Source organism: Dipodomys merriami, unplaced genomic scaffold (genome assembly GCF_024711535.1).
Source record: "Dipodomys merriami isolate MVZ:Mamm:240054 unplaced genomic scaffold, mDipMer1.0.p SCAF_239, whole genome shotgun sequence".
Classification (NCBI taxonomy): Eukaryota; Metazoa; Chordata; class Mammalia; order Rodentia; family Heteromyidae; genus Dipodomys; species Dipodomys merriami.
In genome coordinates this window covers 1,502,593-1,528,709 of record NW_027203815.1, presented here as the reverse complement: position 1 = coordinate 1,528,709, position 26,117 = coordinate 1,502,593, and the positions used below count along the sequence as shown (strand labels likewise).

General features: G+C 37.0%; 1 non-coding gene and 1 pseudogene across 1 annotated transcript; one reads left to right on the top strand and one right to left on the bottom strand.

Annotated features, from left to right (window-relative positions):
• Positions 1 to 9,839: 9,839 nt before the first annotated feature.
• Positions 9,840 to 9,943, bottom strand: LOC138835469 (U6 spliceosomal RNA). Its single transcript, XR_011374638.1, has one exon. It is a non-coding gene; the product is annotated as a U6 spliceosomal RNA (small nuclear RNA).
• An 11,812-nt stretch (positions 9,944 to 21,755) lies between these two features.
• Positions 21,756 to 22,707, top strand: LOC138835457 (F-box-like/WD repeat-containing protein TBL1XR1; annotated as a pseudogene).
• The last annotated feature ends 3,410 nt before the right edge of the window (positions 22,708 to 26,117 follow it).

The window sequence follows — 26,117 nt, the reverse complement described above, 5'->3', positions numbered from 1 at the left end:
GGCAGTCACATGGTCCTAGCACAACCCTAGAGGAATTCTCGAGGTAACTCGGGTCCCAACTCCCATCCTCATTCCCTGGCTGTCCTCTGCCAGTGGCCCACTTCCCACTGTCTCTGGTAGAGGAATGAACACCGGGGGTGTCATCTTCATATTCAGCCATTGAAAGTCCCAGTCCCCAAAGATGTACTGCACAGGCATCCTGCAGTGGACGACAGCTAGGCAGTCAGTCAATGGTGAACCCAAGGTGTCAGGCTCTTAATAGAAGTGTGGCTGTGTCAAACACTCTATAACTGGTGATCTGTGTTGTCAGGCGAGGTCATGGCTCCAATGTCCTGACACACCTGACCTAGGATCATCCTCCCTCTTCATCGTCCTGCTTATCCCTTGCTCCGCCCCTGACACTCCCTCACCCCAACACCTCCCTAGCCCTTAGACACTTTCTTATTATCTGACCAGAAAATAATTTGCTGGGGCCAGGATGATTGAAACTTGGTGACTCACCCTGAGCCCTGAGGCTGCTTCCCCCAGCAATTGGTGACCACAGAGCTCCTAGATATCACGAAGTTGTTGAAGGGTCAGTGGTTTACTCCTACATACTGGCTTTAGGCTCTGAAATGCTACCCACAGGAATTGTGAATGGTTGGCTCTCTTGATCCAGGGACTCAAAACCAAGGCTCGCATGCTCTCTTCTTCCTTCCTTTCCTCTTTTTTTCTCTTCGTCCTTCCCTCCACTCTCTCTGATTCCTTTTTTCTTTTTTTTTATTGTTAAAATTCTGTACAGAGGAGTTACAATTACATGGGCAAGATAATGAGTACATTTCTTTCTTTTATTGTGAGAATACCATACATAGGAGTTACAATTACATGGGCAAGATAACTCGTACATTTATTATCAAACATTGCTGTCATCTACTCGTTTCCCCTTCCCATCCCTTCCCATACTCCTCCACTCCCCCATCCGATCCTCACCCCAACCCCAAGCAAAGTTGTTAAATTCGTTTTTCGAAATAATGACTTATACATCTCATTGTTGCAATGGGTCCACCTGTATCCATAGTTAAACGATTTGTTTCTTTCTCTCCACAAATTATACCAATATCAAATACAGTGAAAGTATGGACCATAGGGGAGGGATATGAAAAGCAACATAGAAATTATCTGATAAATATGACAGAAACAATTGCATGAAAGGAAACACAACAAAAACATTTGAATACTTATCTTGGGGTATATTCCACTAACATCAACTTATCTGACCTTTTCTGCTTGACTCAGACATATACTAGTTATTGCAAATAAGGGAAACCATGGGACCTATGTTTCTTTGGGACTGGCTGACCTCACTTAATATAATTTTTTCCAAGTCTTTCCATTTCCTGACAAATGGGGCAATGTCTTTCTTTCTGATGGAGGCATAGAATTCCATTGTGTGTGTGTGTGTGTATATATATATATATATATATATATATATATATACATATATATATATATATATATTCTGGATCCATTCAACTACTGAGGGGCATCTGGGTTGGTTCCATATCATAGCTCGTAGCTATAGAAAATAATGCTGCAATAAACATAGTTGTGTTGGTAGCTTTAGTGTGGCCTTGTTTGTAAACATTTGGGTAAATACCCAAAAGTGGGATTGCTGGGTCATAGTGGAGCTCTATGTGGAGTCTTTTGAGGAACCTCCATACTGTTTTCCAAAGTAGTTGAACATGTTTACACTCACACCAACAATGCAGTAAGGTTCCCTACTTTCCATATCCCCTCCAGCATCTGTTGTTATTAGAGTTCTTGACTATAGCCATTCTAACTGGGGTGAGGTGGCTAGGGAGGTTTTTTATGGCTAGGGAGGTTGAGCATTTCTTCATGTGTCAATTGGCTATCCTTCATTCCTCTTCAGAGAAGTTTTTTATTTAAGGCTTTAGCCCCTTACTTGTTGGGCAGTTGATTCTTTAAGGATTTGTTGTTGGGGATTTTTTTTTTTTGAGTTCCAGGTATATTTTAGATCTGATACACTTGTCTGTTGTATGGCTCGTGAAGAACTTCTCCCAATCCGTGGGCTTTCTATCGATCTTGCTAGCTATGTCCTTTGCCATGCAGAAGCTCTGCAATTTCATGCAATCCCATTTGTCCAACCTTTCTTTGATGTGTTGTGTTTCTGGGTCTCTATTAGGAAAATTTCGGCCTGTGCCAAGGAGTCCTAGGGTGTCTCCTATTCAGAACCAACTCTGTTTTGTTGATTCTTTCTATTTTTTTGGATTCTAATTCATTTAATTCTGCTTTAACTTTAATTATTTCTTTCTGTCTACTGGATTGGGGTTTATTTTGATTGTCTTTTTCAAGGCGGCTCAGCTGCCTCATTAAATTGTTAGTTTCAGATCTCTCCAATTTGATGATGTAGCAACTCAGAGCTATAAACTTGCTGTGTCCCAGAGGAGCTGGTAGTTTGTGTGCTCACTTTTGTTGAATATCATGAACACTTGAATTTCCTTTCTAATCTCTTCCATGACCCACTGGTGGTACAACAGCGTGTTGTTCAGCCTCCATGTGTTACAGGACTTTCTTTGGTGGCTTTTGGGGTTGAATTCTAATTTTATTCTCTTGTGGTCTGAGAGAATGCAAGGTATAACTTCAATGTTTCTAAATTTGGACAAGTTTGCTTTGTGGCCTAGAATGTGGTCTATTTTACAAAATATTCCATGTGCTCGTGAGAAGAACGTGTATTCTGATGCTGCTGGGTGAAATATTTGATACATGTCTGTTAAATCTAGTTGATCTATACTGTTAAATCTGTTGATTTTTTGCTGAGTTTATGTATCTAGTGGAGATATTCGTGTGTTAAAGTCCCCAACAATTAATGTCTTTGGATCTATTTGAGATTTGAGAGAAAGTAGTGTTTCTTGCATAAATTTGGGTGCTCCGTTGTTTGGCAAATAGATATTTAGAATTGTAATATCCTCCTGAAGGAGAGATCCCTTAATTAGTATATAGCGACCTTCTTTACCTCTTCTAACTAATTTTAATATGAAGTCTATTTTATCTGATATTAGTATCGCAACTCCTGCCTGTTTATGGGGAGCTGTTTGCTTGGTAGATTTTGTTCCAGCCTTTCACATTCAAAATGTGTATGTTTTTTTGTTTTTTTTGTTTTTTTTTTTTTGGGTCCGGTCGTGGGGCCTGAACTCTGGGCCTGGGCGCTGTCCTTCAGCTCTTCAGCTCAAGGCTAGCACTCTACCACTTGAGCCACAGCGCCACTTCTGGCTTTTTTCTTTTTGCTTATGTGGGGCTGAGGAATCGAACCCAGGGCCTCGAGCATGCAAGGCAAGCGCTCTACCACTGAGCCACCTTCCCAGCCCCAAAATGTGTATGTTTTTATGGGCAAGGTGTGACTCCTGAAGGCAACAGATAGAAGTATCTTGCTTTTTAATCCAACGAGACAGTCTATGTTGCTTAATTGCAGAGTTAAGCCCGTTAATGTTAAGAGATAGGACTAAGAGGTATTTGGGAGTTCCTGCCATTTTATCCACCTTCTTAGGAGTTGTGGCACCTGGGTTCTTCCTATGGTTCTTGGATTCTCAGTTTGAGTGTAGTTTCATGGCCTTTACTTTGGACTTGTTGGTTTTGTATGTTTAGGACATATTTAGGTATCTTTTGTAGGGCTGGTTTGGTGGAGATATATTATTTCCATTTTTCTTTGCTATGGAAGGTTTTTATTTGACCTGAGGGAGGTTATGAAGGAGAGTTTAATTAGGTAAAGTATTCTTGGTTGATAGTTGTTTGTCTTTAGTGCATGTCATACATCATGCCAGGCTCTTCTTGCTTTGATTGTCTCTGCTGAGAAATCTGAGGTGATTCTAATTGGTTTCCTTTCATAGGTGATTTTTCTTTTCTCCTTTGCTGAATTAAGGATCATTTCCTTGGTCTGAATTGATCCTTTGGGGATTATAATGTGACGGTAGGATGTCCTGTTCTGGTCTGGTCGATTTGGAGTTCAAAAAGCTTCTTATATCTGAATAGGCTTATCTTTTTGTATGTTTGGGAAGTTCTCTGCTAGGATCCTGTTAAACAAATTTCCTAGACCATTAAAATCTCTCTCTTGGTGTTCCTCTACACCCATTATCCTCACATTAGTCCTTCTGATGGTGTCTTCCAAGTGTTGAAATAGATCTATCTTATTTCTTGGACTTGTCTTGGATTGTTGTATGTTCTTTCTCTATAATATCTAGGTTGTTAAATCCACAAGTTTCGATCTTCTGCATGGTCTAACATACTGCCAAGACTTTCTACTTGTTTTTTTTCCTTCTAATTGATCAGCTTTGATGGCTTCAAATTCTTTGTTGTAACTTTGTTCTAGATTATGTGTGACCTTGTTTACTTCCTTAATTTGATGTTCCGTGTTTATTCTCAAATCACTTAGTTGATTTGTTATGATTTCCTTGGACTCTCATTCCTTCTGATTGGCTCCACTGAGCATCCCCTTCCTGGTCTCCCTGATTTCTTTTTTTTTGGGGGGGGGCAGTCAGGTCATGGGGCCTGAACTCTGGGCCTGGGCATTGTCCCTTAGCTCTTCAGCTCAAGACTAGCACTCTACCACTTGAGCCACAGTACCTCTTCGGCTTTTTTTCTTTTTGCTTATGTGGTGCTAAGGAATTGAACCCAGGGCCTCATGCATGCAAGGCAAGCACTCTACCACTGAGCCCCCTTACCAGCTCATGTCTCCCTGATTTCTTTCAGCTCTCTGGTTTTCTATTCCATGAATGCCTCCATTGATATTTGTCTATTCTCAGCCCTATCTCTCAGTTCCTGTATTTCTCTTTGATTAGCATCCTCACGTTCATGCATTTCCTGTACTTCTCTTTGAGTGTTCTCAGCCTGTTCACACCATTGCTGACTTTGTCTGTTCTCAGCCAGCTCACGTAATTGCTATCTATCTCTTTGATTGATCTGAACCTGCTCACGCAATTCCTTTATTTCTGTTTAAGTGTTCTCAATCTGCTCAGGAAATTCCTATATCAATCTTTGAGTAGCTTCCTCATGCTCATGAGACTCTTGTATTGATCTTTGGTTTGCCTCCTCTCTCTCCCTATCATGCTCACATTGAGACCTTTGCATGTTTTCACTCTTTTCATTTACGCTGTTTACCTGTAGTGTTTGTAGAGCTTTTTGGGAACTCTCCTCTGGATTATTCATTATCCGTTCTGTCCCCTGATTGTCATGAGTAGGAGTTGAGATCCCCGGGATTGCCATTTTTCTTGTGTTTTTCCAGCTTGTTCTGCCCATTTGGGATGAGAATAACACCAGTTTTGTGCTAGAACACTATTTTAAGGTAACTATCAAACAAAGTCTGTAGTTGCACTGTCAAAAGTCTGCAGATACAATCTTGTTCAAGAGATACAATGTATTGAACACTAAACAACTATGGCTTAATGGCCTAAGAAGAGCAAAGGAGAATTTGGCAACCAGAAATTATTAGATTTAGGGAAAATGTGGGGAAAAATACTATTAGAGGGATTTGGGAAGGTGAGGGAGAATGGAATTAACCATGTCCTCCTCTCAAAGAGGGAAATGGATTGGACAGAATGATAGCATAGAGAGAAAAAAAGGAAAAAAGAAAAAGAAAAAAAGAAGAAAAAGATAAAAGAGAGAGAAGAAAAATATGGAAAAACAAAAATTTAAAATTAAAAAGTGAAACCATTAAAAACTGCAAGTTTAAAGGAATAGAATTCAGAGAAGAATGAGGACGGGATGAGAGGAGGGGAGGGATAGAAAGGAGACATGAACAACTAGAAAAATAAAAATGTTTAAAATATTATATGGTTATAAAGAGGTAATACTGCTATTAAAGAAGTTAAGTCTTAGAGGTTTTGAATTGAGTAATAAATTTCTGGATTAAGTGTGTACACAATGGAGGATAAGATCTAATATCGATGACGACTATGTTTGTGGGTGAGCAGAACAGCAATTAAGTCATGCAGAAAAGAATGAAGGAGAAGAAGTGAAAAGAATGAGAAAAGAAAGAAAAAGAAAACGATCAAAAGGTCAGTACAGAAAAAAAAACACACATATATACACCTAAAATAAAATTTATATGAGGAAAAAATAATATAAAACAAAAATTTTAAAAAATTAAAATTTTAAAAAAATTAAAAATAAGGTACAAAAAAGAAAGGCCTTTGATTTTTTGGGGTGTGGGGGATGGGAAGATTCTGTATCTCCCTGTGTCCATAACCAGTTTCTTGGTGGAGTCTCTGGTCTGCTTGTGGTCTTTGGTTTTCCTGCAGCTTGATTGATTACTTAAGTCAGTTTGTTTGGGCAAGCTGAAAAATGCTTTGCTTTACCCAGGATTTTGTGATCCTCCTCCCAGAATAGTTCAGTGGGAGAGGGATCTGTTTTCAGTATCGCAGAAGAGGGAGATGTCTGTGCCCTCTAGTATGGAAATGATGACATGAGGCTAGGTTCTGGGTTGAGTTGAGGCCTTTCAGCAAACAGTAGTTCTTTCCTGAGGGGCTAGCTTCTGAGATATTCTCAGAGTCCAGCCTCAAGCCTTTCTCAGGGTTATGTTTACTGAATTTCAATTTATTGTCTAAGCTGCTGTAGTGAGGGGCAGCCTCTGGCTCTGTTCACCCAATGAAGAAAGCCACTCCTGGGAGCAGAACTTCCTCTGCTTGGGGTGAGTGACTATTTCCTGGGATGGGTTGAGCCGGTAGGTCTGGGCAGGTTCCTCTGACCTGCTAAATGACTGTCTTATTTTCTCCCAAGGCCTGAGTTGGAGCTGGCAGCTCATCCAGGCCTTTGTGTGTATCAAGATGGAGATTAGTGTTGAGAAAATTATAATTAAAGGCACTAAGTGCATAGCCTAAAGACACACAGTGAGGAAGGAAATGAGTCAAAGTTTCCAAAAGCCTTTCAGCAATACAAAAATGGTAGGTAAAATCTCTCCATTCTCTTATACTCTCAATTCAATATTCATATTGTCCAATATATAATAACATATTATGCCCATGGGAATTGCTTTTTGTCACATTTTGTCTTCAACACAGACTGTGTTGGTGATATTGGGTTATCATGCACAAACTAAGATTGTAAATTGAGGTCCGAAGAGAGCCAAATTTCTTCTGTTCCACAGTTCTAGTATACTTTTTAAAAAGTACTAAAACTTTTTTTTTTTTTTTTTGTCAGTTGTGGGGATTGAACTCTGGGCCTGGGCACTGTCTCTCAGGTCTTCAGCTAAAGGCGAGTGCTCTATCACTTAAGCTACAGCGCCACTTCTGGTTTTCTGGTGGTTTATTGGAGATAGGAGTCTCACGGTCTCTCCTGCCCGGGCTGGCTTTGAACCGCAATCCTCAGATCTCAGCCTCCTGAGTAGCTAGGATTACAGGCGTGAGCCACCAGCACCCGGCTAAAAAGTACTAAAACTTTTAAATACCATCAGTTACTGTTTTGTAAGAATCCCAAAACGAAATAAATTAACATGTAATCACTCCAAAATGCTTTAAAGGTAGGAAATGATAAAAGAGGTCTCTGTGAAGTAAAGTTTCTTCTACTTTTAAAATTATTCGTAAAGCCATGTGCTGGTTTTCACTCCTGTAATCCTGTCCACTTGGCATATCTACTTAGGAGTTTGAGATCTCTGGATAAGTGTTGGAAGCCAATCAGGGCAAAAAAAAAAAAACCCATAAGATTATTTTTCAAAAATTTAAATGAACTAGAAAAGGGCCAGGAATGGAGATGTAGCTAATATATTAGCTGACCAATCTAGAGAGGAAAGGCCTAACAAGTCCTTTAAGCCTTTAGTTCAAACTCTGCTCACGCCAACAATCAGGTATGCACATGCACAAGCATGCATACACACACACACACACACACACACACACACACACACACACACACTCATTCAAAATATCTTCAGGTCAGTGTATTGCATTAATTTCTTTGTTAACGATATTATATGGGTAAAATAATAGAAAAAACTCTTCCATCTCAGAACATTTTTAAACTTTTTTATTGTAAAAATATTGTACAGAGGAATTACAGTTACATGAGCAAGGTATTGTGTACATTTCCTATCAAGCATTGTTACCTCCCCTTTGTTTTTCCCCCACCATCCCTTCCCTTCCACCTCCACAATTACACTCCTCACCACCCCCCTCCCAACTCCGCCTAAATTGTAAAGTTCGTTTTTCAACATAGTGTCTTGTGCATTTCATTGTTACAATGGGTCAACCTGTATCTCTATTTCAGCATTTTGTTTTTTCCCTTTCCCTCCACAAATTAGAGAAGTGTATATACAAGACGCAGGTGCAACAACATCAAATACAGTGAAAACAGGGGTTATGTTGTGTGGAAGGACCATATAAAAAATTAAAAAATCACATTGTACGTTATAATTACGTTAGAAACAACAGCAAGAAAGACAAAAAAAAAACACTCGTGTTCCTATCTTGGAGCTCATTTAGCTTAACATTACCTTATCTAGTCATATGCACATAGTTTTTGACCATTTCTGCTTATCCCAGACATATATTTACTTAATGCTAATAAAAGATACCATGGGACCTATGATTCTTTGGACTTGGCTTACTTCAGTTAATATAATTTTTTCCAAGTTTTTCCATTTCGTAACAAATTGGGTGATGCCATTCATTCTGATGGACGATAGAATTCCCATAACACACACACACACACACACACACACACACACACACACACACACACACACACACACACACCATTTTCTTGATGCATTCATCTACTGAGGGGCATCTGGGTTGGTTCTATATCTTAGCTATGGTAAATAATGCTGCAATAGACATAGTTGTATTGGTAGTTTTACTATCGTCTTGTTTGTTTGTGATCATTTGGGTGAATGCCCAAAAGTGGGATTGCTGGGTCATAGGGGAGCTCTATGTGTAATCTTTTTTTTTTGTGAAAATACTGTACAGAGGGGTTAAAATTACATAGGCAAGATAATGAGTACATTTCTTATCAAGCATTGTGACTTCCTTCTTTGTTTCCCCTTCCCATCCCTTACCATCTTCCTCCTGCCCCCCCAATCCTCCCTGCTCCCCCTCCCCTACCAAAGTTGTAAAGTTCATTTTCGACATAAAGACATGTACATCTCATTGTTGCAATGGGTCCTCCTGTATCCCTATTTAAATGATTTGATTTTCCCCTTCCCCTCCACAAATTATACTGACATAAAATACAGTGAAAGCAGAGGTTATACTGTGGGGGAGGGGCATACAAAGCAACAAAGAAATAATCTTATAAATGTGTTAGAAACAATCGCATGAAAGAAAAAATAAACATGTGAATACATATCTTAGGGTTCATTTCCCTAACATCAACTTATCTGAACTTTTCTGCTTGACTCAGACATATATTAGATACTGCAAATAAGGGAAACCATGGGACCTATGTTTCTTTGGGCCTGGCTTAGTTCGCATAATATAATTTTTTCCAAGTCTTTCCATTTCCTAACAAATTGGGCAATGTCATTCTTTCTGATGGAGGCATAGAATTCCATAATGTATATATACCACATTTTCTTGATCCATTCATCTACTGAGGGGCATCTGGGTTGGTTCCATATCTTAGCTATAGTAAATAGTGCTGCAATAAAAATAGTTGTGCTGGTAGCTTTAGTGTGGTCTTGTTTGTAAACATTTGGGTAAGTGCCCAAAAGCGGGATTGCTGGGACATAGGGGAGATCTATGTGGAGTCTTTTGAGGAACCTCCATACTACATTCCAAAGTGGTTGAAAAAGTTTACACTCCCACCAAGAATGCATTAGGGTTCTCTTCTGGCCACATCCCCTCCAGCATCTGTTGTAAAATATGGACCGCTTCACGAATTTGTGTGTCATCCTTGCGCAAGGGCCATGCTAATTTGCGTATTGTTGCAATTTTAGTGTATGTGCTGCCGAATTGAGCACAGAACATTTTTTATATATAAAGTGGAATTGATTTTCTTAAACTAGATAATTCAACAAAATGTAATTTCAAAAATATTGTCGTGAAATTTTAGAACCATATATTTCTTACATAAGCACATATTTAAGAATAAAGTCAAGATTGATAATGTCAAAAACAAATTAATTCCGGATATTAGTTGTTCAAGAGATGTGTAGCAAGAGGAATTCAGTTATTCTATACAAGTCACCTGTCATAATAAATACTGCAGCGAGTGTTAAGGTTTGTTAAAAGTTTTAATTTTTTGGGTTGGGAAGCTGGATCAATGGTAGAACACATGCCTTGCTTGCATGAGGCCCTGGGTTCTAATCCTCAGCACCACATAAGCAGAAAAAAAACTGGACATGGTGCTGTTGTGGCTCAAGTGTTAGAGTGCAAGCCTTGAGCTGAAGGGCTGAGGGATAGTACTCAGGCCCAGAGTTCAGGACTCACGACTGGACCTCCCTCCAAACAATTTAATGTTTTAAGTATGTTTAATTTTGGGAATTTGCTTATATATGCCAAAATTAAGACTTTTTGTCAGGTCAAAAAACTTTTCCATAAAGTATTTAAGATTTATGGTAGCAGACATATACTACTAAGTATGTCCATTTCAGAGTTTATAGAAACGCTACTAATGAGAAGTTGCAAAGTCTTTGTGTAAAGAAACAGAGCAAAGAGTTAAGACTTTTACTATAAAGTTTCTGTTAAAACTTTAGGGCTTCCTTTCTTTATATTTTAGCGAGGAACAAATGATGATATAAGCCATATATAAATTATGAGATGAGACATAAGTAGTAATCTTAGAGGGCAACTTTAAAGACTTCTCATAGCCTATAAAACTCGTTGAACATCATAATTTTAGCCAGTTTTAAATGTACAGGAATATGAGAAATAGTAAAATCTAATATGTAGTACACTTGAAAGATTGGAAACACTGGTATTTGGTTTTTATTTTATTAATCATTAATATTTAATTATTGTTTTTCTTTATTTGTAGCATTCTTTTCCTTGTTATAATATAATACAAATTTTTGTAAGTTGTCATTACGAGGTACTTTGAGAATGTTACTGGGATGGCCAAACCATTTTTTACAGGTGCATGTGAATTTACAAAGAGCAAAATTAACACAATATTGATTAAAAATTTTCTCAAGTAGAGTCTGAATCAGGAGTGTTGATAAATGTCCACACCGAAAATCTTAGCCCTAGGCTGAATCAGTGGTATTACAGAGTTGAGGCCACAAAAGTGAAGAATGTGTTTTGCTTAGGTTTTTGTTTTTGTTTTTGTTGGTTGTGGGGCTTGGACTCTGGGTTCTGGATTCTGTCCCTCAGCTCTTCAGCTCAAGGTTAGTGCTACCACTTGAGGCACAGCACCACTTCTGTCTTTTTCTCCTTATGTGATGCTAAGGAATCAAACCCAGGACCTCATGCATGCAAGGCAAGCACTCTACCCCTGAGCCACCGACCCAGCACCTGAGAAACTCTATTTTAAAAAACTCATCTAAACAACATTTGCTTTCTGCTTTGGGTTATATAATGAAATATATGAATATATTTTTATATTTTTATGTACTGTCATACTTCTAAATTTATACTAACTTCAGCCACTTTGTCCGTTTAAAAGTCATGAAATATCTCTGAGAGTTTGCTTCTGTGAACATTGTTTTTGCATTTATAATTTATTCTGAGTAATCTTTATTTTTTTCAAAATCACTTTATATTTTATGTTGATGGGTTATCATATATCAAATATTTTCAAATGTACCTGTAAAGTCTAAAGATAGCAGTATGAATATTCTCATACAGCTCTTGTTCATCTGTTATGCACTTTAAGAATTATATTTCTCTCTCTCTTTCACTCTCTATCATTTCCTGTCTTTCTCTTGCATGCTCCATGACTGCTTCTTAGAATATCTGCTGGTCTACTATTATCCTTCAGAATCCACTGGTTTTGTGGGAACATGATAAGGACCATCAGGTACCCTTGGATTCTTTAAGAGTTATAACAGTGCCGTGAAATTATTCTTTGCCATTCTAAATGGTAAAACAACAGATCTAGGAATTCCTTTTCACTTTTAGTACTATTATAAATTTTGTCTCATAGGAATCATTGGGACGGATAAGATACTTTAACCAGTGACCTAAAAGATCTTTTTCTTTTACAAACATCCTTTTTCTTTTATTATCAGTAAGTAACAAAAACAAAGGTATCCTATGGAAAGTAGGCTGAAGTTGTTCACAGGGATGAAAAGTAAGGTATTGGGGGAAGTGAGCACAGATCCTCAGAGCAGTTTATCATGTACATTTTGTGAGAATGACAATGTGCTGTAAACTGTAGATTAAATCAACCACTGAACACCTGATATATATGTATATATATATGCATATATATGTATATGTACATCTATTTAAGTATGCATATATGTGTGCAATTGCCCTTATGTATGTACACATGTATGTTATACACACAAATACACACATACATATACACATGTATACATGCACACATGAGAAAGACACATAGATACAGCCAACACAAGTTTCAGTACCTGCTGAATAAGCATTAGAAGGAATGCTTGGAACCAAATAGGTTGAAGATGTATTTGTCTCTAAGAGTTCTTTTAACGCTCTTCCTATCTCTTAAAACTGGTAGTTTTGACAGATTCGACTTGCAAAATACAGTACATGTGATAGCAAATCACTGAGAAATCTCAGTAAGTAAAGTTCATCTGGTGTCTCCTTGCTCCCCATGGAATGCTTGCTCTTGTTCACACTCTCAGCAACCAAAGCAGCAGGAGAATACCCTGGTAAAGAATAAAGTTGTAAGGCTTTAAATGACATCCTTCCTTGAGCTCTTTTCCAACAGCCAGCATCAAATCCTAAGCAGATGAGTGAGTTCTCAGAAGACTGGAACTCAGGTCAAGATTTAACCAACCCATGTGAAAAGTTCTATGAGAGAAATGTTGACTGAGGTGTTGCTGATTTCGTGGCCAAGAAAATAAGAAAAAAAAGAAAGTATTTTAATATATTAAAATTTGAGAATAATTGGTAACTAATCAATAAATGTGTAGAATACAATTATAGCACCTGATGGATAAAATGGCAGGAACTCCCAAATACCTCTCAGTCCTATCTCTCAACGTTAACAGACTTAACTCTCCAATTAAGCAACATAGATTGTCTAGTTAGATTAAAAAGCAAGATCCTTCTATCTGCTCCCTTCAGGAGTCACATCTTCCCATAAAAACAAACACATTTTGAATGTGAAAATCTGGAACAAAATCTACCAAGCAAATGGCCCCAATAAATAGGCGGGAGTTGCAATCCTAATCCCATATAAAATTGACTTCAAATTACAATTAGTGAGAAGAGATAAAGCAGGTCGCTACATACTAATTAAGGTATCTCTCCTTCGGGAGGATATTAAAATTCTAAATATCTATTCGCCAAACAACTGAACACCCAAATTCAAGCAAGGAACACTACTTTCCCACAAATCCCACATAAATACAAAGACATTAATTGTTGGAGACTTTAACATACCACTTTCCTCACTGGATAGATCAACTTGGCAAAACCTCATCAGAGAAACCGCAAATCTAAACAACTGCATGGATCAACTAGATTTAACAGACATCTACTGAATATTTCACCAAGCAGCATCAGAATACACGTTCTTCTCAGGAACAATGGAATATTTTCTAAAATAGACCACATTTTAGGTGGCAAACTTGTGCAAATTTAGAAACATTGAAGTTATTCCTTGCATTCTCTCAGACAACAAGGGAATAAAATTAAAACTCAACAGAAAAAGCCACCAAAGAAAGTCCAGTAACACATGGAGGCTGAACAACACACTGATGAACTACTAGTGGGTCAGAGAAGAGATTAGAAAGGAAATTTAATGTTCATGATATTCAACAAAAATGAGCACACAAATTACCAGCTCATCTGGGACACAGCAAAGGCACTACTCATGGGCAAGTTTATAGGTCTGAGTTCTTACATCAAAAAATTGGAGAGATCTGAAACCAGCAATTTAATGAGACAGCTGAGCCTTCTTGAAAAAGAGCAGCAAGATAAACCCCAATCCATTAGATGAAAAGAAATAATTAAAATTAAATCAGAATTAAATGAATTAGAATCCAAATACAACTATAGAAAGAATCAACAAAACAAATAGTTGGTTCTTCGAAAAAATTAACAAAATTGACAGACCCTTAGCAAATCTTATCAGAAAAATAAGAGAATACACCCAAATAAATAAACTCAGAGATGAGAATGGAAACATCACCACAGAAACAACCAAGATTCAGAACATTATAAGGGAATATTTCTCAAAACTTTATGCTAATAAGTTCAAGAACTTGGCAGAATTGGACCTTTTCCTAGCAAATATTGACATGCCATAATTAAACCAAGATGAGTTAAACCATCTTAAGAGGCCTAAATCAAGCATTGAAATAGAAAAGGCAATAAGAGACCTCCCGTCTAAGAAAAGCCCAGGAGCAGATGGTTTTACAATGGAATCTTTGTTTAAATAGGGATACAGCTGAACCCATTGCAACAATGAGATGTCAACAAGTTATGACAAAAAATGATCTTTACAACTTTGGTGGTAGTGGTGGGAGATGGGAATTGATGGGAAGGGGAAACAGAGGAGGAGACAACAATGCTTCATAAGGAATGTACTCATTACTTTGCTAATGTAATTGTAATTTCTCTGTATGTTATTTTCATAATTAAATAAAAATTGACATAACGTTTTGTACATCTCATTGTTGTAATAGGGCCACCTGTGACCCTATTTAAAACCTATTTTCCCTTCTCCTCCACAAATTATATCAACATCAAATACAGTGAAAGCAGGGCTTCCACCCTGGGGAAGTACATACAAAGCAATAAAGATATCATCTTATGAATAAGTTGGAAACAATCCCAAGAAAAAAAATTTTTGAATGCTTATCTTGGAGTTCATTTCGCCTAACATCAACTTCTGGGGGGGTCGTTTTGGGGGGTTGAGAGGGGAAGGGATGATATTGGGAACCAAAGGAGGAGGCAACAATGCTTGATAAGAAATGTTCTCACTATCTTGCCCGTGTAATTGTAACCCCTCTTTATTGTATTTTCACATTAATAAAAATATTAAAAAATAAAGATTCTATGCAGAATTATAGTGCATATTGACTTTGACTTAGATCTCTTTCATTTTCTTCCAATAATACCTATGGGAAGGAGAAAATTATAGATCATTCTGTTACTTTGGAAAGCTTCTGTTATTGATCACTGCAATAAATATTATGAAAATGAATCTCTGAAATTATTTAGAGAGATGACTTGAAAGTTACCTTTCTACACACTCATGCTAGTTCCCCAACTAAATCAGAGAACTTAAAATAAGTAACATTTTAGCTGGGAGCCAGTGGCTTATGCCTGTAATCCTAGCCACTCAAGAACTGATATCTGAGGGTGGTAGTTCAAAGCTAGCCCTTGCATGAAATCCCTGACACTCTTACCTTCAATTAATCACCAAAAAACCAAAAGTGGCACTGTGGTTCAAGTGGTAAATGCCAGCCTTTATCTAAAAAGCTTAGGGACATCGCCCAGGCCTGGAATTCAAGCCCCATGACCAAGAAATACAAAAAAGGAAAAAAAGGGGGGGAAAGCAACATTTTAACGCTATCGTGCACATATACACAACATTGTCTAGAAATAAAATTATAACAGTCCTGGACTGGCAAAAAAAAGAGATTAAAGTGAAATTGGCTTCTATCATTCATGTAGACAATCTATACTGAGGCCAGGCTATTGGAGCTCACATAACTAACTAAAGGGGTAGAAATTGAGAAGATCACTGTTCAGAACCAGTGTGCAAGGAAAGTAATAAGATTCTCATAACATCTTAAAGCCTGGCATGTTGGAATGCATTTGTGATACTAGTTACTTGGCAGATAGAGTTGAAGAACTTAGCCTCTGTTCAGGCCTCAGCAAAACTGATAATCTATGAGCAAAGTAACTACCTTGAAAAAAGGATTGTTCTAATGGTAGAATACTTGTTCAGCCAACAAAATATCTAAATTCATACTCATTTCCTAAAAGAGAAAAAAATAGAAGAAAGAGAAAAGAAAGAGAAAAAAAGAAAAATAGAATAGGAGGAGAGAAGGAAAGGAAAGAAGGAAGGAAGGAAGAAGGAAGGAAGGAAGGAAGGAAGGAGAAAGAAAGAAAGTAAGGGGAAAAGAAAGAAAGAAAAAAGAAAGAAAGAAAAAAGAAAAAAGCATAGAAAAGAAAGAAAGAGTGGAAGAAAGAGTGGGAGGAAGAAAGAAAGGAAGAAAGAGAAGTATAAATAAAAACCTCAGCAGGTGTAAGATGTTAATAATGACCCTAAATACTTTTAGTTATAAATGACATCATTTAATTCCCTGGGAAGAGACATTTTGTATCAAGCCCTGTTGTATGGACTTGGGACCCATGAAAGACCACCAGAGACCACGACCAATGGGAACAGCAAAAGAGACATTTATTTGCAAGTTCAAGCTTGGTCCTCCACACATCAGGTAACCGGTGACATTAAGAGTCCCAGAGCACAATCAGCACATCTTTTATAGTACTGAACAAACAAGTTTAGGGAATTTCCTCACAAGCAGTTACAGGATTGGTTTGAGTCCACCCTAACTGCTCTGCCCTTTTTCTGAACTATTGGTTTATCCTGTTCCTGGAACACTTGGGCAACTGTTCTTCTTTCTTAAGGGTGGGCAGAGTGGGTGGCAACCTGTATTTTTTTCTCTATCTTGGGGTTACTCTGAGGGCAGCTTATCACAATATGCTGTGGTTAATCTCAAATTGGAGTTACTTTGGCTCTTCATTCTCTCCTCTTCTAGAACAAGGGGAACAATCATGGTCTCCTAATAGGCACAGTCTTCTATATTTACAGTTTGGTATTGGGATCTCAGATCAATAGATGGACAGTGCTGATTCTCTTTTTACAAAGGACACCAATCTACAAGGTCCGATCGTGAGTAACAAAATTAACAGTAACAAAGGCCCTTACATTTTCTTCCAGCAATCCTGACTCCGTATACCACACCTAACTTACCTTTATACCAGCTGTACTCGTAAGCTCCAATTTTAAGACATACTCACACCATTTGCTACATACTTAAACTTTCTGATGTTTGTCTTCTTTACAAACATTTTAAGACAATCCTTACTTTTTAAATCCTTTCTTATCTAGAGGATTCCAATTTTTCCCTAATTCATTTCCTAAGTCTTTCTTTACTACACTCCTCTTCTTTACAATTCCTTGAGCTCCTTTGTGACTAGAATTTAAAACTGCCCATTTTTCCTTCGACTTGTGGAACCAAGTTCTCTCAGAAAGCCTCAAGGCACCAGTGGGATGAAAAGCTTACTAGATTTTAAGGCTAAGATTAGGGCTGGTTCTAATTCCTCCTCCTACTTCCATTGATTTAAAAAAAAATCTCTCCTTTATCTTTAAAACACACCCAGGAGGAAGCAGGTTATTACCATACCAGAGCCAAACTAGGCTGTGACACTGATGTACGTAAGACAAGCCAGTGATATACTTGACCCCATTATCCACTGTGGGAATAGAGAGGTTATTGGATATCACCAAAAGAATGTCCCACAAGATCTTAGTATTAGCAGCGTTCAACCAGGAAGCATTTTCAGGTGATGGAATCAGGCAGGAGTTGAGTCTACTTTTACCAGGGTGGCGGTAGTCTGCATGATGATATAGATTTCCTCCAGATTACTGTCAAGCTGTCATTGAACTTTACTCATTAGGGTGTGCAGCAGCCGCAGTAGCAGGGTCTCTCAATGGCTCCAAGGGACTGTCACACCTCATGCTGGGCTGCAAATTCCTACACAGACTGGTTAAGGATACATTGCATAGGCTTGGCAGGCTATGACCCCACTAGTTTTTAAGACTATTTAGATAATAGCCCAGGACAATTAACCAAGATAACAATTTTTTTAAATGAGATAGTTCTTTTAATGCTAGGATTTACTAGGCAGATATAGAGGGCTCAGGATTGTACTATTCTTTCCCATGTCTTTTCCTTCTGTCTATTTTGCCACATTTTTTAAAAAAGTGACTGTGGTCCCTTGTTCTTAAAAGGGGATGATGGGCAAAGATTCATCTTCTCTCACTTCTTCAAGCTGACTCAGGGGTGTTGTTCCTACCTAACCAGGAACCTATATACTTAGCCTATTTTACAAAGAGGTTACCAGGATTAGATGTCATTAAGAACAACATTTTAACTTTTCACAAATACACAGACCTTTTTTCTGACTATAGCAGTGTAGATTATTTAGCCTTCTGGTTTGCAAAAGGATCTGTCTGGATGACTTAGTAATGTGATCTCTAGTAACCTAAGAATGTCTGAGTTACCTATGCAGGCCTTCAGACAGATATCAATAGAAATACACTCTCAGGTTTTCAAACTTTTTCCTGAGCAGATGAATTTCATGTAGCTGGAGTCAGCTCAAAAGTTATTGCCAATTAGAGCTTTGGACACATACAGAGGTTGGGATATAAACTATCCTCCACATTTTACAACCTTAGCTTTTTAGTATTATCACAGATGACTGACTAGTTCCTGTCCCTTACAAGATAGATAATCATAGACTTTAGGCATGCTTACAAACTATCTTCCCATGACCTCCTGATTCTGACCAATTTTTGAAGGGCCACATAAAAATGACTCTAGGATTTGACATTATTTCTGCCATTCAAGCATTGGCTTACAATCTCTGGATGCTCCTCCATTTTTTTGTCCCAGGAGTGTCTTCTCCACCCTGGGAAAAATGCCTCATTGGCATTTCCCTTAGTTAGTTGCTAGACTTGATGTCAGGGCCTGAGTGCTGTCCCTAAGCTCTACAGCTCAAGGCTCACATTCTGCCACTTTGAATCCTTAAGCAGCTCTGCTTACTCTTTAAGCCTTCTGCTGGCTGAGTACAGGTGATAGTCTCACCCGGACCTTTTTCTGCCCGGGCTGGATTCAAACCAGTTGCAAATCAATGAGTCACAAAAATGTGACTTTACTCCAATTAAAAGCAAGAAGGTGATCAACATAGATGTATATTTTAAGCATATCCTTACCTGAAACTTACTAAGAACCAAAGTTACATATGACAAACTTACAAGAATCCTCATGCTTTTTTGTGAGCCTGCTGGGAACTGTTTAAAAAAATACCTATGAGAGCAAACTGAAATAGTAATTAAGCAATTATTTTGGTAATCTTAATTCTTCCTTTTTGTACTTTGAGGGAAAAGTTTAGAACAATTTTACTTTTAAACTTTATATACAGAAATCCACTTTAGCTGCATTTTGAAAAATCCCTTGAACTCTCAAGGCTAGGTGTGTTACTCATTTCCTCTTGGCTGCTTGTTTTAAAACAGATACACATGAAATCGTTTAAACTCAAATAACATATTATCTTAATGCAAAAATTACAATCACCATCATTTTACCAAGAATCTAGACTTAACACATTTATGCCTTAAAAAAACATACCCAATGGCAGAATATCATTGAGAGCAAATCACGTTGTACAAATAAACTTTTTAACCCTCTTTTTAAGACCTTCTTACTTTTAATTTTAACACATCCAAGGGGCAGTTTTAGCAATGCTAATCGGATCTTCACATCACTCATTTTTACCATCATGTCTTCAGTGTCTATCTGCAGGAAAAAAGTGACAGAATAAAGATGGGCCACTTGGCCCTTCCTGTGGAAAGGACACGACCCAATCCGACTCTTCAGCATGAGATGAACTGTGTTTGTGCCAGCTTGCCCTCTTTCACCATGCGTGGACTCCTCCCATGGCCTGTTCCACCATGCATGACCAGCTAAACTGCACTTTTGCCTGTTCACCATTCACTCCTAAAGATAGGTATTCTGTTAGCTTCTAAGTTTCTCCTTTTTGTTAACCCAGATATATTGATTACAGTACAAACAGCTTTATGTATTCTAAAATATCAGATTTTCAAATTTTCAAGTTAAAGAATCCTTAAAAAAACTAATTTTAAACAATGTCAAAATGCTTTAAAAATGTTTTGGTAATGTCCAAACCTCATAACCTTTTGAATTTTGAACTTAAACTCACACAATTGTTACAAATTGCTAACAATTTCTATCATGAACATGTTCACAAACACATACAAATCACACTCAATTTTCTTTAAGGGCCCCAAAAAGAAAATCAGTTGTACATACATTTTCTAAAGTTTTCAAACAAAAATTTCTTTTAACTGAAGTAATTTTGTGGAGCTTCATTTTCCCAGGGCTTGCTTGTTTATCAAGGCATTTCACCAATTGGTATTGAATCCCTTCCATTGGAGGAAGGATGCGGGGGGGGGGGGGGGGGAAGAGGGAGAGCCTGAAACTAAACTGGCCTGATTTTTATTCAATTTTATTTGTATTTATTTATTTTTCTTAATGTGTTTTTTAATTGTGAAAATACTGTACAGAGGGGTTACAATTACATGGGCAAGATAATGAGTCCATTTCCTATCAAGCATTGTAGCCTCCTCCATTGTTTCCTCTTCCCATCCATTCCCGTTATACCCCCGCATCCTCACCCAACCTTCCTCTCTTCCTCCCTCCCACCAAAGTTGTAAAGGTGGTTTTCAACATAACGACTTGCCGGGCGCTGGTGGCTCACGCATGTAATCCTAGCTACTCAGGAGGCTGACATCTGAGGATCGTGGTTCAAAGCCAGCCCGGGCAGGAAAGACCGTGAGACTCCTATCTCCAATAAACGACCAGAAAAACGGAAGTGGCGCTGTAGCTCAAGTGGTAGAGTGCTCGCCTTGAGCTGAAGAGCTGAGGGACAGCACCCAGGCCAGAGTTCAAGCCCCACGACCGTCAAAAAAAAAAAAAAAAAAAAAAACAAATCAACATAACGACTTGTACATCTCATTGTTGCAATGGGTCCAAATCTATCCCTATTTAAGCGATTTATTTTTTCCCTTCCCCTCCAGAAATTATACCGACATCAAATACAGTGAAAGCAGGGGTTATACTGTGAGGGAGGGACATACAAAGCAACAAGCAAATAATCTTATAAACGTGTTAGAAACAATCGCATGAAAGAAAAATAAAACATTTGAATACATATCTTAGGGTTCATTTCCTTAAAATCAACTTATCTGACCTTTTTTGCTTGACTCATACATATACTACTTATTGCAAATAAGGGAAACCATGGAAACTATGTTTTTTTTGACATGGCTTACTTCACTTAATATAATTGTTTTCAAGTATTTCCATTTACTAACAAATGGGGTCATGTCATTCTTTCTGATGGAGCCATAGAATTCCATTGTGTATATATACCACATTTTCTTGATCCATTCATCTACTGAGGGGCATCTGTGTTGGATTCATATCTTAGCTATCGTAAATAATCCTTCAATAAACATAGTCGTGCTGGTAGATTTAGTGTGGTCTTGTTTGTGATCATTTGGTAAATGCCCAAAAGTGGGTTTGCTGGGTCATAGGGGGCTCAAGATGATTAAAAAATTTGGCCAAATAGCAGGGTATAAAATTAACCCTCAAAAATCAATAGCTTTTCTGTATGCCAACAATGAGAAAAGGGTGTCTAAAATTAGGAAAGCAACTTCATTCGTAATAGCCCCACAAAAAATAAAATACCCAGGAATTAACTTAACCAAAGAAGTGAAGGACATCTATGATGAAAATTTTGAAAACTTGAAAAAGGAAATCAAAACAGAATTTAGAAATTGGAAAAAACTTCCATGCTCCTGGATTGGAAAGATCAACGTTGTGAAAATGGCAATACATCCCAAGGCTATTTACAAATTCAATGCAATACCTATCAATATTCCAACATCATTCCTCAAGGAAATAGAAGAGGCAATCCAAAAATTCATATGGAATAATAAAAGACCCCAAATAGCAAAAACGATCCCCAACAGAAAGAGCAGTGCTGGAGGAATATCAATATCAAATTTCAAACTGTACTACTAAATACATTGCAATCAAAGCAGCTTGGTACTGGCACAAGAACAGACATCAGGACCAATGGAATAGAATTGAAAACCCAAATAATTGTGAAGCCAAGCAGCAGTTTCCTTTTCATTCGGCACCAGCGTTGGATGTTGACTGGCAGAGCAACAACACCTTTGCTTCAAGTAGTACAGACATGTGCATTCAAGTCTGCAAATTAGGACAATACAGATCTATTAAAACATTCCAGGGACATACATATGAAGTAAATGCTATCAAGTGGGACTCCACTGGCAATCTTATGACCTCCTGTTCTGGTGACATGACTTTGAAGTTATGGAGCATGAAACAAGATAATTGTGTACATGATTTGCAAGCTCATAATAAAGAAATTTATACTGTCAAATCGAGTCCAACAGGACCAGGGACAAATAATCCAAATGCCAACCTTATGTTAGCAAGTGCGTCCTTTGAATCTACTGTTGGGTTATGGAATGTAGACCGAGGGATTTGCATCCATACTTTGACAAAACACCAAGAACCTGTGTACAGTGTTGCTTTCAGACCCGATGGCAAGTATCTGGCAAGTGGTTCTTTTGACAAATGTCTGCACATCTGGAACACAGACAGTTGCTCTATTTCACAGCTATAGGGGAACAGGTGGAATTTTTGAAGTTTGTTGGAATGCAGCAGGAGACAAATTTTGAGCCAGTGCATCAGATGGTTCAGTTTGTGTATTAGACCTTCAGAAATAGCGCTACTAGTTGCAAGCCATGGACCAACTATGAATGTGTACATAGCCAAAATGACTGTCCCTGACCCATGTACTGCTACAGTCCCACCTGAACCATGGCCAGTCTACTACAACCAAATCCAAGAGAAGTATATCCATGCAATATATATATATATATATATATATATATATATATATATATATATATATATATATATATATATATATACAAAATTGCACCCTGAAGATGACAGAGTTTTGTCCCAGTTTGTGAATTCTGTTCACCAAGTGTTGGAATCTAATCTGCTGCGCCCCTAAAATAGCATTTTGAAGTTTGGGATATGAAAAACAGAAGAGAGAAATAAATATACACTATAAAAGCAGACCCCATATGTACCAGAGTTTGGATACTAATGACAGCCGTGTTTCTCCCCTTTGAATCAATCAGCAGACACCATTGATTCTATTCTTTTTTCCCTTCAGTAGTGAGCAGTTTGTATGTACAGAGAAAATGGACGTAACAAAACTCTTAGCAGTAGTTTGTTCTTGCTTTTAAATTTTGTTTTTGGTTTGATTATGGATGCATGAAGTAAGGGAGTGAATCAGTTTCTTGTTTATATTTTTTTCACCTTTTAAACAATAAAAATTTTCTTAAAAATACTTTAAAGCATTCTTTAGAAGAGTTAGATTTTTGGTACATTTTTAGCTCCCAGAGCATATATTCAACTGGTGCATATTGTGGAAGGGAAGGGGGCATTGGAAGTTAAATGAAAGCATAGGACCTTGGTCATGTCAAACTAAAAGAGAAATCCGTAAAGAAGGATATTATGCTCTGTTTCTGTTTCTATTTCTATTTCTCTCTCTGTCTCTCTGTCTCTATTTCTCTCTCTGTCTCACTATATTTTATTTTAGTGATATGGCTTAAATACAATAGGTTATTTTGGGGGACATATTTCTGCCAATTAAATACTAGAAGGGCCCAAATGTTTTGTTTTTCTTTAGTTACCATAGTGAAGATACAAAAAAATCTGATGTTTTGTAACAATAAGTAAATTATAGATAAAGTGTGCATTATTGTGAAAAGGAGCAAAGTAGTTTGGGGCTTTTTTAAAAAAATTGTTTTGCTTTGATTTTTAAGAGATTAAAATGTTTCTGGATGAGGAATAGCTTCTCAAAGTGTCCATCATTCTGTATAGAAGGTTAAATATGTAATGTAACCAAACTCCAGTATTAAAAATCTCTCGTTATTGTCTTTTATACAAAGCAAGATAATGGCATATAACAACTGCCATTACATGGTAAAATGTTTGTTACCTTAGTTTAAAAATAATCTTTAAGACAAAAGACTTGCTTCAAGGTTTTTTTAAATAGCAGTGATTCAGAATTTTAAAAAGAAAAGAAAGTGATTGCACTAAACTCACTGCTGCTCTGATTCTGCATTTGTGGTACTCGTGACTACAAATATATATATATATATATATATATATATATATATATATATATATATATATATATATGCTGCTATTTTTCCCAGAAATCACTACTATATCCTGTCCCTTACTCTGTTTATATCAATTATTTTCTTAAAGAATATAGGTATCAAATCAAATTTCCTCTTCTGCTCATGCAGCTAAAAGTAAAGTAATAGATAAATGTTAGCATGAGCCATGCCTATGTGTGTGATTTAATAGAGTTTGTCATGATCTGTATAAGAATCCAGGACTATCAATTTTAAAGAAAGTAGTTGTCAAATTTTTATCTTAAAATATTTTAATTAAGGAATTGCCTATAATCAAGCTTAGCAAATTTATAACACTACTTCTGTTACTAATTATTTTGAGGGCTTTACTAGTAAAAGTTTAACCTTTATTCTAAGTTGACCTAGAAATTTATTTAACCCAAGTAATGCAACTTTTTATTTTCAGCATCTGTTGTTTTGGTATTTTTACAAAATAACATTGATTGAAGCAAGTCTTAGTTTACTAAGGTAGGGTAGCATTTGCTATTGGTGTAAAGAATACGTACACTTAATTTCACTATACTGTGATACTGTGATACTGTAATGTTTTTTTTTTAAATTTACATCCAGAAAGGCATTCATTCGCTATGGTTTTGTGCCAGTTGTTTTTAGGGTTTTGGATCACGTTAGAGGTATTTAGAAATAATCTGCCCTGTGACTTATGTAGGAAACCTAATATGCTGAGTATCTGGCACTTGATATCCTGCTTTTATTGCTAGAGGTCCACATCTGTGTTTGACTTATCTTGTTGTTTAAAAAAATAAATAAAAATAAAAAAATCTGTGCAATATTTTTTAAATGTGCTCCCAGGAATAGACACAAATGTTTTGAGTATGTTTAAGCTGGATTTCCTTTAGGGATGCATTGTCAATTGCACTGAATTTAAATCTGAAAGTCAGAAGTGATTATTGATAGTACTTTTGTATTTTGATATGGACAATTTATTAATTTGGATACAGTTAATGACTTTTTCCCAGCTGATTTAAATGATAGTCAAGATATTCTGCAATATAGCTGCCAAAATAGCTACATTTTTATGATATGGTCATCTTTTCTGTTTTTTTATTCTTCTGCTATTTTACTTAAATCATAATAGCCAAGATAGGACATACATTTAAAGAGTATAAATTCAGAGCTTTATTATCCTGAAGTCTAGGGTCTTTCAAGTATAACCCTCTCTGAAAGGTGTTCATCTCATAAGCTGGTTCTTCATGATCATCCATGTGTTGGGTTTTGCTGCTGTTCTCAACATCACCAATGCCTGCTGTGTGCCACCGTGCTGCTCCAATAGACATGAATAAGATTGTCTCTAATTGAGCAGTAACATGATTGAAAGAGACCAAGTATCACAGCCTGTAAAAGTTCTATATTTGTAGTTCTTACTCATTTTTCCTTCCATTTTCTCATGAGAACAATTTTTTCCTGAAGATCAGCTGAATGCAGTAATTTTTCTACAGTATTCACTTCAAATCATTATTTTTTAATCCTACCATTATGAAATTTAATCGTAAGAAAAACGACTGAATTCTTACAGATTTAAATAAAATAAGGAGCAGCTGCCACTGTTAAATGTCATAAAGCAATATTTTTTTTCTTCTCCATGTAGGAAGTCTCTTAAGTACTTATCTTTCTTCTAATCCCCCATTCCTGTAATTGATCAGGTAATATCATTGATTTTAAAATGAGTTTTAGAAGTGGTAACTGGTAATTTCCTAATGGGTCTTAGCATGTATCAAATTCTGTTTTAAGGAATTATTCTCTAGGTAAAGAAAGTTTTAGGATTGAACACCTTTTACAGATACTGAAAGTGCTTCCTTTGTGGTGTAAAAAACAAATTATGGTGCAAAAAGTAATCATTAGATTGAATTACATGAAGGTTTTTTGTTTTTTGACATAAAAATGTCAAGAGAAAG